Source organism: Canis lupus, chromosome 15 (assembly GCF_048164855.1).
Source record: "Canis lupus baileyi chromosome 15, mCanLup2.hap1, whole genome shotgun sequence".
Lineage (NCBI taxonomy): Eukaryota > Metazoa > Chordata > Mammalia > Carnivora > Canidae > Canis > Canis lupus.
In genome coordinates this window covers 13,236,726-13,253,747 of record NC_132852.1, presented here as the reverse complement: position 1 = coordinate 13,253,747, position 17,022 = coordinate 13,236,726, and the positions used below count along the sequence as shown (strand labels likewise).

Below are 17,022 nucleotides of genomic sequence, written 5' to 3'. Positions count from 1 at the left end.
GACCCACTGTGGAATGCTGTATCTAAAATTGATTACAACAGCACTCAAAATGAATGCAGCCCTCTAAACCACTTCTTTGCTCAGAAACATTAATCTCAATTAGAAGGAGAGCTTCATAATGGTAATGCTTGGTATAAAAAAGTATGAAATAAATCAGTTTTTATAAGACACAACAATTAATCAGTTTTGAAACTTATAAGTTTTTTTTTTTAAAGTACAAAATGTCCATCAGGATTCTTAAAACATCTGCTCTCTCCAAAATAAGGCTTTGAATGTGTTCTGAAAGAAACTTAGATGACATAATTTTTTAAGAGTCAGTTACTAAAACTTTTGAGTAGCATAACATCATTGTGCTATCTTTTCGGTACAGTTCTTTATTTTGAATAAAGGGGGTTAAATTCTCCTCCAGACTATCCTTCCACTGTATGAAACAAATATGAACAATGGCTTTAGCTGCAAATTCAAAGGGATACACAACTGGGTGTGGATCAGAGTAAAAGTTTGATAGCAAATTACCGTATGCTTTGCTGATATTCTCAATGGAAGTAAAGAAAGCGTGTTCTGAAAGTCCAAATACATTCGGCTATCAAATAAAACATGGGGTAGAGAAGCAATGTGTCACTGAACATGCCTAACAGGTTTCTACAAGCACATCTTCAGGAAAAGAGTCGACAATTCATTAACACTGCTGAATACCCTGATTCACGTAAGTATAATACCTTGAGGACACTCCTCAGCCGCCCAGAAATAAAAATTTTACAGGGATAAATAGAGCTTAAATCAAAGGAGGTAATCTATTTATTAAAATGATCAATATTAATAAACAAATAAAGTTGCATTTATGACGCTTTTATGTTAGACTATGAGTATCATCGGGACTCACTCCCCAGCACCATTGTACGCAGGACAAACTTGAGTATTTCCAAACATGCTTTCACAGCTATTGCAAAAACATCATTTTTTGTCCATCAAGCTCAAAGTTGATCAAGTATTCCTGATAGGTCATTCTCACTCACAACGATAGCCATACACTTTTGCCTGGTGTCTTATTTGCTTGACTCTCTACAAAGAAAATAATTTTAACTCTTGGCTTTCAGAAGCAAAGCTAAGAAAGAGTAGCTGGAACTTGCTAACTGGATTATTATTGTTTGGCTAGGGTTTCTTTCGGAATAAATTTGAAACTTTTCACTCTATTTAGGTGCTTTCTTCTATTGGAAGATAAGCATCCTTATCTTTCTTTGTCTTCACCCTAATAAAGCAGGTTCTTTTTTCTAACCTAAAGACTCATGACACGCCTACAAGATCATAGTAAGCAAAGCCTGTATAATTTACCTAAAACATTACTTTCTAGAAAATAAACTCAGCCATACAAAATGATTCAACTTGGAAAGAAAAAAAATAGTCAGAATTCTACTATAATTTTATCTGCTTTATTTCACAAAATTAAGAAATCCTCATTAGGGTCGATACTCCCTGTCTATGAGTTGCTAACATTAATGCTGTTGGCACAGGATACTAATATGTGTTTTTCAAATATATAAGCACTGGCATAGTTATTAGTACATAAATACGTTTTCATAAAAACTGTGTAGTATATACAAAAATATCCTTATCTTACTTAAAGGAACAACTTTCTCTCATAACATACATCCTTTTTAAAATTGTCTAAAATAAAATATATTCACCACTAGCAAAAAAAAAAAAGACAAAAAACAAAACGGTACCTTTGAGTAAGAAGAATACTACAATTCAAATAAGAAAGAAGGCAAATTGTCAAGGAAAATGCAACAGGAAGAGAGATACATTCAATCCTGAAATACACAATAGAATAACTTAACTAAACTCATTATAAACCCCTATCTTTGAAGAATTTAGGAATAATTTGTGAATGCCATGACATTTTAAAGTGGGATTAGCAAGTCTTATTACTGAACTAACCTCTCACTCTTAGAGCAAGAATTAAATATTTGCTCTGCATTTAGAATCACAAATCGAAAGTTTCACGGCTCTTAGCAGAATTTCAGATACTAAGAAATAAAGGCTAGAAGTTTTAGATCATTAAGAATGTATGAAGGAGTGCACAAAGCAAGACCGTTTGTGTCTTGCTTGTGTAAAAACGTCTGTGTCAACTGCAATATTGAAATCTTTGAGTTTTCATTATACTCTCTCAATTCTAAACTCTGTTCCTCATGTGCTAGCTAGAGAGACCAAAAATACTTGAGCAGGTAGGCAACCGTGTGGAGGAGGGTATGCATCGTATCTGAAACACATCCGCTAAAGGAATCAAATGGCAAGTTCTGCTAAGCTGCAATACCACCTTTTGGGGGTACGCTTCCAAGCTTCCCAAAGATGCCAGTCCTGTCTTTTTGTTTTGTTTTGTTTGTGACAACAGAAAGGAAAGGTAACGCTTGAACATAGTTCTGCTTCGAGGGAAAAGACCACCCAGCGGATCCTGCTAGAGCCTACAAATGTTTGACAAATACATTGTCAGAAGCTAAGAAGCAAGAGTATTAGGAAGAGGCAGTCCGGGTTCTCCGGGATCCCAGCAGGCTGCGGCCCTGCGGAAAGCGCTTGGACAGCTCTCGCCCTTTCCCCGGCTCAGCGCTTACCCAGAAGTACCTGGAAACTTTTCTCCAGCTCTGAATCCCCGGGACTTCAGAAAACACATGCATCTGCTGTTAGTGCGCGGTAGGATTACCTGTCACCCTTTCTCCTCAATAGCTCAGCAGCAGGTCACCACTGCAAGTCCCTGGAAGGTGAGGTACGGAGCGTGGACTCCACGCTGCACGGAGGAGGGTGCTGAGCGGGGATCACCACGGTCCACCTCCACGGGAAACACGTGAAGCTCCTTCCAACGCGGCGCGAGGCTCGCTGCAGCCCGAGCTGGGGCGCAGGTCCACGGGCCCGCGGTCGCCCTGCGTGCCCACCCCAGGGGGTCTGCCTGCGTGCGGCCCCATCAGAGTTTCCAGGCGAAGTCCCGGGCCCCGGGCTGCGCGCTCCCCGCCGTCCCAACTCGGCTGCCCGCGACTTGGAGGAGCCCCGCGTGCACCGCCCCGCAAAGCGGGGACACTTCGGGGCCTCCCGCTCGCTGCGAGCCCCCCGGGGTCTCCTCGGGCAGCTTCTCGGAGGGCGCAGCGCCCCGGGGCCGGACCCCCCCCCTTCCGAGCTTGCCGTCCTCGGGGGAGGGGAGGGGGGACCCGCGAGCCCGGGGCTCCCCGGAACCGCCGCGCCGAGCCCCGAGCTCCCACCTGAGCCGGCGGCCCGAGGTGTCAGACGCGAGGGCGGGGGGGGGCCCCCGGGGAGGCCGGACCCCGGGCAGGGCAGGGCAGGGCAGGGGAGGGCAGGGGGGCACCACCCCCGCCGGCCGACCTGCCGCCGCCCCCCGCCCCCGCCCCCGCCCCGGGCGCCAGGACCCCGGGAGCAGGCAGGAGGCGCGCCGGCGCCGGCGCCCACTTACCCGCTCGGCTGTCCCCGGCCGCGGCCGCCGCGTCCACCGAGCCGCGCGCGCCGCACTTGGCCAAATTCAAAGGAGCCGGGCGCGGGGGGAGGGGGCCGCGGAGGGAGCGGAGCGTGGGAGCGGGGGCGGGGCGGGGCGGGGGCGGACGGCAAGTGTTACAACTTCCCTCCCCGGGCCGCGGCGGGGGCAGGGCAGCGCGCGGGAGCGCCAATGAGTTCACTTTCTTTTCCTCCCCGGCGCGCGCTCTCCACCCCCTCCCCCTCCCTCCCTCCCTCCCTCCCTCCCTCTCCCTTCCCGCCGGGCCCTCGGAGCCTCCAGCTGGGCCCCGGAGGCCCGGCCCGAGTTTGCGGTGCTCGGCGGGGCGAGGGAGGAAGAGGAGGGGGAGGAGGAGAAGGGGGAGGGAGGGAGAGGCGAGGAGGCGAGGGCGCCGCGCCGGGGAGCAGCATCCAGGACCTTGATTGTGTGACCCGGGCGCGGGGCGCGGGGGGCGGGGGGGCGCGTACACGTGTCCGCGTGTGTGTGTGTGTGTGTGTGTGTGTGCGCGTGTGCGCGTGTGTGCGCGAGGCGAGGAGCCTACCATGCGCTTCCCCCCGTGCAGATCGCGGGAGAGCCCAACCACGGGCGAGCTGGACCCGGCTCTGATCATTTATAATCCTGGACGCCTCCGCTCCGCCACTTGTCAAGGTGACAGGTACTTTATCTCTTCTTCTTTTTTTAATTCCAAAAAAAAAAAAAAAAAATGAGAGGAGACCGAGATTCCCCCGTTTGCTGCCTCTTGCTGTCAAATGGGATTTGCCGGACTGAACCACGGCGCCGCCCCTCCCTGGCTCCCTCCTCCCGCCTCCCCCCTCCTGGCCGCGTCGGGCGCGGGGAAGCTCCGAGGCCCGCGTGCTGTGACCAATCAGGGCATCTACTACTCTCGCCGTGATTTAGGGGTCATCCGTGAATAACACTTCACGCTGATGAATGGCTCTTGCCGGCTGGCGGCCCTGATGAGGGGTCGGCCCGCCGCTGATTGCAAACACTAATGAACTTACAGCGCCAAATGAAATTCACGCGCACCTACGAAGTGCAGGGGGGGGTGCGTGGGGGGGCGGGGGGCGGGGGGAGGGGCGGGTCATTCCGTGCTTCGGACCCAAGTGGAGAAACACTTCCCGCTGCAATCAGACCTCTCACCTCCTTATAGGAAAAGTACTTTTCTTGATCCTTCCGTAGGGTGGGCATCGCAGGTCAGCTGAGTCACCCGAGGAGGTAGGAGTGCGAGACGCTGCCGGGAAGATGGATTCCGAGGCCGAAGGGTGCAATTAAGGATTTCCAGCCCCGGGAGGCGGCCGGTCCTTTACAAGAGGCTCTGAAAATGCCCTGCGCCTTTGCCTTCCAGGCTGGCCTCTCGGGCGAGGCTGAAAGCGCCAGTGACCTCGGCGCGCTGCGCGGGGCTGCGCACACCGGGACCCCCGGGAGCCCCGACCCGGCGGCGGCGGCGGAGCAGCCCCGGGACCTCCCTCCCCATCCCCCCACCCCCGGCGCGCACCGGCGGGGGATGGCTCCTGGAGGGAGGCCTCTAAAGGCTCCGCACCCCGCATCCTCCCACCCCCCGTCCTGCCCCAGATGAGCAGCCCCACGCAGCCCCGGCCTCCACTTTGTTTGCGGTGGGAGGGAAAGGAAAGTTTACTGCTCTCCGCAGGGTAACTGCCGCTTTTACCCACTTAAGTTCCCTGCAACCCTCGCTCCCGACTCCCCAGCGCCGGGCTCCCCGGCCTCCGAGAAGCCCGCCCGGGGCAGAGGCAGCTCCGGCAGCTCCGGCAGCGGGGCGTTCTGGACACCCGCTCCGCCACCGTGGCGCAGCCGCTCCCGGACCTTCGCCCCCTGGAACCTGCTCCGCACCCACCGCAGCGGGGCTGGGGCGAGCGCGCTCGCGGCGCCCGGGGCGCGCTGGGATGCCCTCCCGGAGCCCTAGCCCCCACCCCGGGCTGCCCTCCCGGAGCCCTAGCCCCCACCCCGGGGTCCCCTCCCCGCGCCCTAGCCCCCCACCCCCCGGCTCCCCTCCTGGAGCCCTAGCACCACCCCCCGGGCTCCCCTCCTGGAGCCCTAGCACCACCCCCCGGGCTCCCCTCCCGGCGCCCTAGCCTCCCCCTGCCGGGAGCAGCCCTGAATTAGTACCCCAGGCCTTCCCGGCCGCCGGCACCCTTGACCCAGGCAGCCTGGCCGAGGAACGCGAGCTCCCAGCCTGCTCCCTGCATCCTCCACTTTCACCTTCAGAGCAGGTGACCAGCCCCTAACGGGGAGGGACCCGGGCTGGAAGGACAGACACCTGTGTTTGTAACTCCGCGCAGAACAAGAGACAGACGAAGCCCTCGGAAAACAAGAGCAGTGCCTCCTAGGACAGCCTGAGGCTTCCTCGTAGAGTTTCTCCAAAGTTTTGGGCAGGATTGACCAGGAGAGTCCCTGAACTTGAATTAGCGCGCCCAGTCGCACCGAGTTCCCCAAGTTGTTAAATGACCAGACGCACCCACTGGTTAGGAAACCAACGGTAATGCGTGACCGCGGTGACCCCACTCCCGGGGTTGCCAGTGACGCGAAGCACCGCAAGCACACCTACTCCGCAGGAATCTGGAGTCGCCCTGGGGTGGCTCAGGCTCTTTCCTGTTTTGCATGTTTCACACTTGAAAATATAAAAGGGCAGCGGGGGCAAACGAATGCTTATTCCCCTCTCAGTCTAGCCATCCTCATTTTCTTAAGAAAACTTTTGAATTGTGAAGCTGTACTGCAGATATTACATGACAGTCACACCAGCTGCTGAAAATTTGCATCCCTGATGATCTGATCATAAGGAAACCCGAAGCGTGTTGCATAAATCACCTTTGTAGCCCAGTTCCCACAAAAACATCTTAAGTGTTCAAAACTTTAAGTGTCCATGTAACACTCCCCCTTGCTCTTTTGTACCTTACTATCTAGGAATAGACACACACACACACACACACACACACACAAGAGATAAGACACGTCCTAAAGAGGCCAGAACAGAGGAAGTCAATTGCCGGTAGAACAGGCAGGAGGTGTGTGTGTGTGTGTGTGTGTGTGTGTGTGTGTATGGGGGGGGGAGTGGCATGTTTCTTCTTTTCAGCTCTTTTCTCTTTTCAGCCCTCATTATAGCTAAAGCTGGTAATGAGCATAGGAAACAATAGAACTCATAAAATTTAGAAATGGTAATAAATCTTGAAGCTTGTCTCTAGCCCAGCTCCCCGTTACATGATATTCAAAGTTTTCCAGTATGTGATGCTGAACGTTCACACTATTTGTTTGCAACATAGACAAAATAACTCTAGAACTCGTTCACCCAGGCCCCTGCACTCTGTGCCACACCACGGGGTGTCCTCAACCACTGTCTGCGAGTGGAAGGCTAAGCCCGAAATCCAGGCAGTTTACGTGTGTTAAGTTTGAGGCTTCGTGGGTGGTGGGTTGTTTTTTTTTGTTTGTTTTTTTCTCACTAACAAAGAAGTTCCATCATTCGAGGTGGTTGGGGAAAGCTGATGTTGTACAGTGCCCAACTATACCAACGCTTTCTCTTCCGAATGCATCCTTGGAAAGCAGAGAGGCGGCTTGCTACGTGACCATCAGGCTTTTTGCCTCGCTGAGCAGTCGTCAGGGGAGGGCGGGGACGGTGGGGAGATCACGCCGTGCCCTCGGCTGCAATAAAAACTCTGAGCGGGAGAAGAAATGCAAGACGTGGCTGTCTGCTTTGCAAACCTCTGGCTGCTCACAGCAAACTCTGCCGGCGCGGCTGGTGACTTTGCCGCGTTAAGGCAGCTGGTCGGTCGTGCACAGGATAATGGGGCCGAGCTGGCGACATCGACCTCCCGTGGGGCCCCCTTGTCACAGTGATACGCAGCTCTCCGGAAAAAAAAAATCGTTGCCGAGCTCCCCTTGCAGCCCCTACCCCCACACCTGGAAATGCACGCCTGCGGCCCTTGCAAACCCCTACGGCCTGCTGGGGAGGCAGATCAGAGACCGAACCACTTTGGGATTAGGAAGGAAAGGCTGTGCCCTCAGGACTGAGATCGGGTGGGGAAGGGACAGGCTCTGGCCCTGCTGCTGAGGCTGGGCCACCAGCCCCTGTTCTGGGGCTCCATCAACTCCCCACTTCAGGGGAGGGTCGCTCCTCACTTGAAGGTGGTGCCGATCCCTTTGAGTCGGTATCACGTGAGCCTCCCCTGGGGGCTGATGCTTTGGGGGCTGTCAGTTTTCGCCTCCCGTCCTACAGGTCCAGCCTGGAGCCGTGGAGGCTGGGTGGCAGCTGTTCCTGGCTCCCTCCCGTGGGGCGCAGCCGGTCTCGGCAGCCACTTCCTCCCTTGACATGCGGGGCTTTGAGGCGTGCAGAAGGGGAGCACCGGGCAGGCAGGTAGGAGGCTCTCCCAGGAGGTTCCTGGGCACCGCTCCACGCGTGGGCATCCTTTGGTGTTACTACATCTGCTCTAGCAAACCGAGGCAAGAACGGCCTGACTGTAGGGCTCACATCGCTGCTAAGGAAGGGGGGAAATGACTCAGGGAGCCACAGTTTAGACATTTAGGACTTCCCGCTGACCCTTCGAAGAGATCAGGAAAGCCAATAATCTATATTACTTCCAAAAGGATGTTATGTCTCAACTGAGGACAATAAGTGATGAGCAGCTTAACACAGAGGCTGAAGCTGGCAGTCTGGGGAAGGAAGAGCCCAGCCAGAGTCCTAGGCACTTGGAGTGTTAAATCACTTTGCAAACGACTAATCTGGAGCAATTTACAGCACTAGAACCTAACTTCTACACCGAAGTCTCTCAAGTAGCTCTAAAGTTGTTATCAGATGTTTGCTGTTAGGTTGAGAGACACTGTAAAACAAATCTTCTATTTTGATCACTGATCAAGTCATAAAATTGACTATTGGTGGTGGAAAATATGCTTTCATTACCTTAATTAAAGCAAGAAAGGCCTCTCCATGCAAATCCATTTCGGGGCTACCCAGTGAACTGGTGATCGGACAAATGAACCTTTAAACGGGCCCATGCTTTTCCAGTACGCGGGTTTGTGTTCCACTGGATACACAGAGCCTACACGTGGCTCCCACCCTCGCTCCGTGAAAAGGTATTTGCAGAGCCCAACCCAAGTGCTGCCTTGGTTTTGCTTCCATCACATAGAAAAAACCCAGTTCCTTGAAGGATTTTGAACACAGGAGCATCCTTTCTCATGTGGCACTTTCAATTTTGGTCTAATTCCACATATGTGTTTAAAATGTGCCACATTATTCCATGCTGAAAGATGAAACCTCAGTCATTAATAGCATGAAAGTGCCCTTTAAGCTCTGTCACATTTTCTATGGACAGCTTTTTAATAAGCAGCATATATACACCATATTTAAGGAATACAACATATACAATATCTAGTGTATTTAAGGTAGACACTAGCTGCTGGCAAGGTTTAATTGATGACGGAAGACAATTTTGTTAATAATATGATGTCCTATAGATATTTCAGGATCCAGTCTATAAGTTAACTTGTAGATATAGATTAAAACTCTAGGCATCGAGTGACTGAATTTATTTGTAGTCCCACAAAGCACCTTTTCATTTCCCAGAAGTGTCCTGCTCTCTCTTCCCTTTGCCCACTCCTGAGTCTGGGATGTCCAGTACTCCCAGCTTCTGAAACACCTATTTTTAAAGTGCCTATTAATGTTACTTCCCTCCCTTGGAAGAGTTTCCACAGTATTTTCTGCATGTAATAAATACTGCCACTGCTTTATTATATGGGCCTTTTCCAATAGCTCCTTAAAACCACGGGGTTTAGCAGCACAAAGGGCTGCCATACAGAAGATGTTCATTAAGTGGTTGTTGAATGAATGAGTGAATGCATGAATAAAATATTTTCACCCTATTCATTCTGATTTTCTTTTAAAAAAAGGATAGGTCATACATAAGATTAACTTCAAAAATATTAAGTACACTTCTCCACTTTCTGGTCATCCGGTTTTTTAATGGCACATAGTTTAAAAATTCTAGTTATGATATTAAGCCACATCGATTCACCTCTGAACTTGGTTGACTTCTCAGACACATAGTCTGAAGTAAAGACAAGAATAATGGGGAAAAGCCAAGATATCAGATTTTGTTCTCCTCTTTTTCAGTGAACTGTGTATACGGAAATTTGGAAAAATTGGTAGTAGGCACCTATCAAATGCAGATACCCAGAGTATTTTCTATTAAATATGATACCCTGACACCCTTATTGTTTACCGAATTCCTTTGGACTTTTAATGGTAAGAAGTGGAGAGCCTAAGATGACTGCTTTTCATTTCTGCAAGACAAGGGTTCAGCTGGTATTGGGGAAACAATCTCTGTTTGTTCCTGTCTGCTCAGGAGGACTGTTTCTAATTGATGTGGCATGGAATTTAGTTGGAGATGTGTATATAGCAACCGAAGCGCAGAGCCTGTATGCTTTGTAAAGTGATAACCATATGGGCCTTATTTGAAACATTTGAGGATTTTCGACATTAACCTGGGTTAAATTGAGCTATAAATTCAACTCAAATGGATACGTCCTGACAAATGCATCATCACTTTGGCTAGATCCAATCCATGCCCCCCTCAGATTAATAAAGATGATGACCGCTTATCACAAATGCGGAGGTGCGTGGTGATAAAGTACCATAACGTCGTACTTTGCACTGTTTAAATGCAAATTGCCCATATTAAGCAGACGTTTTCTACTGTTATCACTTTCAGGAGAATGGAAATGTTTAAAAATGATCTCTGGGTAAAGAAAAAGATATATAGTCCAACCTATTTCCTCTCACACAATTTTCAAGGGCACTTCGCTCTCATCATCAAGATTTAATTAAGCAAGCTCGGCCACGCTCAAAACGCAAAGCGGAGGGAAGTTACGACTTATGGGAGCATATTGGGGACTTAGCCCAAATAATGTGTTTGCTGTTCCTCATTTGGGGATCGAAGGCATCAAGGAAGGTTAAGAACACAACCAGAATTCTAGAGCTCCCTTTTCCTGTGTTTGAATATCAAATTTAGAGCTCCCACTTTTTACAGATAATAGTACTGAGTTATGGATGTTGATGGTCCTTCCCTTGCAGCTTTCAATTGCCTTGAAAAAGATACAGTTTCTTTAATTAAAAAAGCTGCACAGAACTAATCCCTCTAGCTGAAAAAAGAAAAGTTTTAAGCAATCTCTTTCTGCTCGGAGAGAGAAAGGCAGACAATACCATAACAGATCAGAAACATAAGCTATAGTGTGCAGCCAGGAGCACAGCAGGGAACTGAATACTGCTCCGACTGTGTCATTTTTTAATCCTCCATCCTAGTTTTCGCCGACTGACCTCATGCTGAGATGAAGTTATCACAGAAGACAGCTTTACTCTCACCAATGAATCCAACCCTGGATCTGTATTATCCTTAGCAGATCAAAACACCGCTTTCATCAAATAGCATTATCTGCATAAAAGGCATGCAATTGCCCGATAATTTCACCCAAACTATGCTATTCATTTAAAGGACAAGAAGAGAAATGTAATTCATTCCTTTGGGGAGGGGGTGGCACAGAAGAGTGAGACCTGGGGGAGAGCAGAGGCTGGAGAAGCTCACTTACCCCCTTCACTCATGGGAACTTTTCTGTTTTTAACACAAAATCCCAAGAAGGGGTCCATTTAAAAGTCCCCCTGCTCCTGCGCTTTAAGATTAATTGTTGGAGCAATTTGGTGCCGTTTGAGTGACAAAAGTGTAAGTTGTGTAGAAAACTGGCAGCGAGAAATCACAAAGCTTGCTGATGTCATTAGCCATGCTTCCCTGAACCCCAATAAAAACATCATATCCAGTAAAATTGGAGAAGCATAAGAATTAGCTGAACAATTGGAGGAAGTTTAACACAATGCTGTATGTGGAGGGGGGTTCTTGCTGGAAGATCTTTCTGTGCATTATGAGAAGTTAGAATCCTTAGATTGGGAAGACAAAGAGGTATTCCACAATTTTGGGTTGATATTTTGCAGGATATTTTTTAAATCTTAGGAGTCAAGACTAGCTTTTTTTTTTTTTTTTTGATTTAGGAAATACTCAGCCTCCTTCAGATTTTCTTTCCCATTTTTATGTTTAAACAGTGTTCTCATTTGCATTGTAGATTGTATAAAATGTTATAATGGGCTTCTCTTTAATGGATCCTAACTCCTTATTGAATGACATCAGTTGTTTTGCTCAAGGTATCATGATAGGTTAGAGCAATCAGACAAAACCATTTATGTCAAGTAAATGGAATTACTGAGAAGTACTAAAACTCTGCCGTGGGTGTGGGTGACCTATTAGGTGTATGTTAATATCTTTATAAGATGTATTACTCACCATAATTTTAATGATTTAGCTTGAAAATGTAAATTTATCTGCTCAGTCCTTTTGAATTGACCCTGTAAATTGACCCTGTAAGAAACCCAGTTTAATCCCTACCTTCCATCACCCAGACAACATCTACACACAAAAATGTGTAAGACAAACAATCGGAACTGCATTAAAAAAAAAAAAAAAAACACATTAAAATGCTTCAAGTTGGAGTCTAGGAATACTCCTGGGAATTCATCAGCTAGGTGAAGGGGCAAGAATTTTTTCCTTGAAAGAAAGATACTGGCTCTGCAAGAAATTAATCATGGCACTATTATTTGTCATCATTGGCATTTTAATTACATGTATGTATTCTCCAAAGCCTTTAAATATAATTAATAAATGGGCATTTTTTTTCTACACCAACTTCCTGAAACTACAATTCAATACCAAAGTGCTCAGAGGCTAAAAGTCTAGGTAGATCTATGGTCTGCTCAGTAGTAAAGTTTGCATTCATGTTTCCAAAATATAGCTTCATGACGTACAAATTATCTTAAATGTAATGTGATTAAGCATTAAACTATGGCATTTCCTTGAATTTAATGACAGTACTATTTTCATGTCAAACTTGATTACAAGAACCACCTTTCAGAGGGAACTGTTTAAAATCCCAAATCATTAACAGATCATTTAGGGTTCAGGCTCACAAAACTTCTGTCTGTGAAATATCAGCTAAAGACAGGTAAGCAGAGAGGTGAGACTCACATTTTGCCTCTGTGCGTGTGTGTGTGTGTGTGTGTGTGTGTGTGTGACTGATTTTAGAAGTCCCATCTCTGTCTGAAAATGTTGGGAAGGAAAAGCTCTTCACATCATCGATGCCACTGCTACTCTCAACACACACATCTATGATGCAGTTCATGTTCAGACACTATTTTCTCAAAATAGCAAGGCATATCATAGACCATTGTACCCACTTGAAATGGAGATAGTGAGACACATAGCTTCCTTAAGACTTCAGAAAATTTAAATACACACAGGTTTTTGATATTTTGTGTCTTCTTTATTTCTTCATTCTAAGTCTGTGTTTGACTCAGAACTGATTTCTCTAAGAGACTGAAACTGGATCATTCATAAACCCATATTTCACAAGTAAATTAGATCAAACTCACATGAGTTTGTGTCTGGAAGGCTAAGCAATCATCTTCATGGGTTGTGGAATTGTTTATCTGTTTGGATGTTTGTTTTAAAGATGACACACGAAATATACTACTCCCAGTACAAGTCTTCTCAAATGGGGCACAAAAAGGTATTTCTACATTTTAGGTATTCTCCTGGCTGAGACTTGGTGTGTATGGCTTACATTACATTAAGACAGCAAACCCCGATTTGCTGTATAGAATGATAAATCCCTAAAAGAGGAGAATTGTAGATTAAGGCCATGAAATGGCTAAAGGACTCAGATTGGAATAAGCAAGTTCTGACAGGCCATATGATCTGAGTTTTCATCTCTCTGAGGAAGATATAGTTCTGAGTTTTGTTTGGTTTAGGGAAAAAATCTAAGAAGCCAGGTGTTTTTTAAGCAGACTAGGAGAAGGTTCTGGGCTGGCCATTGGAACCATCCAAATTTCTCTCTGTTTACTTAACACTATTTTCCTAGCCCTTGCCTCCAAATCCACCAGTTTTAATCCACAAAAATCTATGAAAGGCCAGGATGTCCTTCCCCTCTTTTATCCTTGGATAAGATATCTAGGAGGAAAAAAAAAAAAAAAAAGTAGGCCATGAGAAGATTATGAGCTAATAGTCTATCAAAAGGGAGGAAATTGGCAGAGAGAGAGAATCTGAGTTGGGGAGAAAGAAGGGAGAACAGCTTAAACTGAAGAGAAACCACAAGGATGCTGGAAGGAAGAGAGAGTGTGTGTGTGAGTTTCGTAGGTTAGAGTCTTGGTTTAATGATCCTGGTTTAATGGAGTTCTGCCATCACCTTTGGTCTATTTACACTGATGAGTGAGTACTGGAAACTTGCCTCAAGAGTTTATAGTGTTACTTGGAAATTACATTTAAATCAGGCCATGGTACGAGTCATATTTATTTTCAAACTTATTAGAAATCAACTTTTACTATAAAGGTTTTGATAACAAAGAGATTCTATATTAAAATGTAAAGATTAGCTTGATAATAAACAAGATGACAAAATCTGTGGTAGTCCTAGATCAACAGGGTTCTAACTGCGACCTTTAGATCACCTGTATCAGAATCACCTGGGAGTTCTTAATAACATATACATTCCTGGCTCTTACCTCAGCCCTATGGAATCAGAATCTCCAAGGACACAACCAATAAGCTAGCATTTTTAACAAGGCTTTCCAGAGTATTCCTACTTGCAGGGAAGTTTGAGAAGTATTGCCCTGGGCTCAATGTTTTGCATAAAGCTAATAGATATTTCAGTTTTTATCATAAGCCTATTAAAGAGAGGTTGTTGCAAATAACTATAGTTGAATTATTTTCAAAAGTGACACATTTCCATTTCAGGAAGAAACCAAAATCCACAAAATTAAGAGGGTGAGGATATCTGTTTGAAGATATTCCAGCTGAAAATTCAGTGACACTTCAAAATTAGATCTTGAATCATTCTTTCTAAGAGCAGTAAAATCAATAAGTTGTAAATTCAAATAGAATTTTCAATTCTCTTCTGTAGTTGGATTATTGGGTACAAATTTTTGCTGACTATATTGTTTAATAGCATATGTATGAGACCAAACTTGTATAGATTTTGAATGAAACTTTAAATATGTATTAGTTCTATTTATTACAGGAAATTAAAGATACTTTGGGTGAGATGGTATAGGAACTGGCTCAACATGTATAGCTTTTAATAGAAATTTAAATATATATATTTAATTTAAAAATATATTTTAAAAAATATTTTTTTAAAAAATTAAATGCTAGGGGAAAAACATCACCAAGATGGCAACACAGGTTGCTCCTGACTTCAGTCTCCCTCACAAGAAGAACAACTAACAACGATTCAAGAAAAAGACATCACCAAGTGAATTCTAGAACATGGAAGCAAGAGGGTGAGGCTAAGCCCATCTAATAAGCCCAACCAGAGAATCCAGGAAACCATGGAGCTCATTTTTCATCTTCATTGGGATAGGGAACCAAGCCAGCAGTCCTGTTTAACTGTTCTCAGCCAGTGGCACACAGTCATATCCCCATCGTCAGAACTCAAACAGTTGCTTGCTCCAAAACAGGCCATAATAGCAGGCCCTACCAGCCCAAGACACAGCTTATCAACCAACACAGCTAGAATCCAAAACTAAGATGACTGGCGAAGGACTGTTTCTATCAAAGCAAAGTTATAAAGTCTGGAAGACAAGTGCTATTACTCATGTGCACAGATAACCAATGTAAACAATCAAGTATTATGAAAGATCGGGTAAATATGATACCACCAAAGGGTGCTAATAGAGCTCAATTAATTGACCCTAAAGAAATGGAGCTCTAGGAACTGTCAGACAAGGAATTCAGAATAATCCTCTCAAGGAAATTTAATGAATTACAAGAAAACACAGAAGATTATTGAATGAAATTAGGAAAATAATGCATAAACAAAATGAGAAGTTCAACAAGCAACCATCCAACACACACACACACACACACACACAAGAATCTTAAAGTTGAAAAATATAATTACTGAGCTGAAAAATTCAACAGAGAGTTTTAAAGGTAGACTCAACCATGCCGAAGGATCAGTGACCTGGAGGATAGGACATTAGAAATTACCCAATCAGAGGAGCAAGAATAGAGAAGAATGACAAAGAGTGAAGAAAGCCTGTGAATTATGGGACACAATGAAAAGGAATAATATTCACATGATAGGAATTCCAGAGGAAGAAGAGAAAGGGATAGAAAGCATATTTAAAGCAATAATGGCTGAGAATTTCTTGAACCCAGGGAAGAGAAATGGACATTCAGATCCATGAGGCCCAAATGACCCCAAATAGGTTGAAACCAAATAGGGCTACATTGAGACATATTCTAATTAAACTGTCAAAGGACAAAGACAAAAAAGAATTTTAAGAGCTGCAAGAGAAATAGACAAGTTATATACAAGGAAACCCCCATAAGGCTACCGGTGGATTTCTAAGCAGAAACTTTTCAGTCCAGGAGAGAATAGGATAATATATTCAAAGGATTGTAAGAAAGTAACTGTGAGCCAAGAATCGTATACCCGGCAAAGCTGTCCTTCAGAAACAAGGGAGTGATAAAGACTTTCCCAAACAAACAAAAGCTGAGGGGTTCCTTATCACCAGACCTACCTTACAAAAAATGCTAAAGAGAATTTTACTTTGAATGGAAGTAAGAGAATGTTTTAATTAACATCATTAAACCACAAAAAGGTAGTGTAGATATCCCAGGTATTGATAATATATAGCTTATAAATGGATTGTGCAATATGGTAACAGTGATGCATAAATCACTTACTACTCTGGTTTGAAAGTTTTAAAAAAAGAAATAATAAAATAATTATAATTATAATCTGTTATTTGTTACATGATATAAAACACAAATGAATTGTAAAATAATCTAAAATGTGAGCGGTAGAAGTAAAATTGTGCAATTTACAAATTCTGTTGAAGTAAAGTTGTTATCAGTTAAAGTATGGTATTACAAGTTCAAGATATTTTATGTAAGCATCATGGTAACCAGAAAGGAAAATCTTGTATTTATATTACAAAAAACAAATAAACAGAAACAAAAAAACAAACGAACAAACAAAAAATCCCAAAAGAATTAAAAAGTCAAAGCAGGAGAAGAAATAGGGAACAGCGAATCTATTAACAACCAGAAAACAATGAACAAAAGAGCATAGTAAGTTTTTACCTATCAATAATTACTTTAACCATAAATGGATTAAATTCTATAATTAAGAGACTGAATAGCTCAATAGATTAAAAAAATAAGATCTAATAATATGCTATCTACAAGATACTTTAGCCTTAAAGACATATAGACTGACCATGAAGAAATGGAAAAGATATTTCAAGGAAATGGTAACCAAAAAAAAAAAAAAAAAAAAAAAGCTGGGGAAACCATTCTTACATCAGGCAAAATAGACTTTAAACTAAAAATGGTAAAAAGGAACAAAGAAGGTCATTATATAACGTCTAACAAATGATATCAAAAAGATATAAGAATTGTGAATATTTATGTGCCCACCCTTGG

General features: G+C 44.9%; 1 protein-coding gene and 1 long non-coding RNA gene across 10 annotated transcripts in view; one reads left to right on the top strand and one right to left on the bottom strand.

Annotated features, from left to right (window-relative positions):
* TENM3 (teneurin transmembrane protein 3) overlaps nt 1-4,192 on the bottom strand; it is a 604,956-nt gene extending 600,764 nt beyond the window's left edge. For 8 of the 9 annotated variants that reach the window (XM_072775884.1, XM_072775886.1, XM_072775887.1 and 5 more), the window contains exon 1: nt 3,458-3,607. The gene's annotated coding sequence lies outside the window, so the exon portion shown is untranslated. Of the gene's footprint in view, nt 1-3,457; nt 3,608-4,034 lie in introns of those variants that run through there. The other variant, XM_072775885.1, reaches the window with a different exon arrangement.
* Nucleotides 3,990-17,022, top strand: part of LOC140604627 (uncharacterized) — a 73,209-nt gene continuing 60,176 nt past the window's right edge. The window contains exon 1 of the long non-coding RNA XR_012007445.1: nt 3,990-4,148. This is a non-coding gene — a long non-coding RNA (uncharacterized lncRNA). The remainder of the gene's footprint in view (nt 4,149-17,022) is intronic.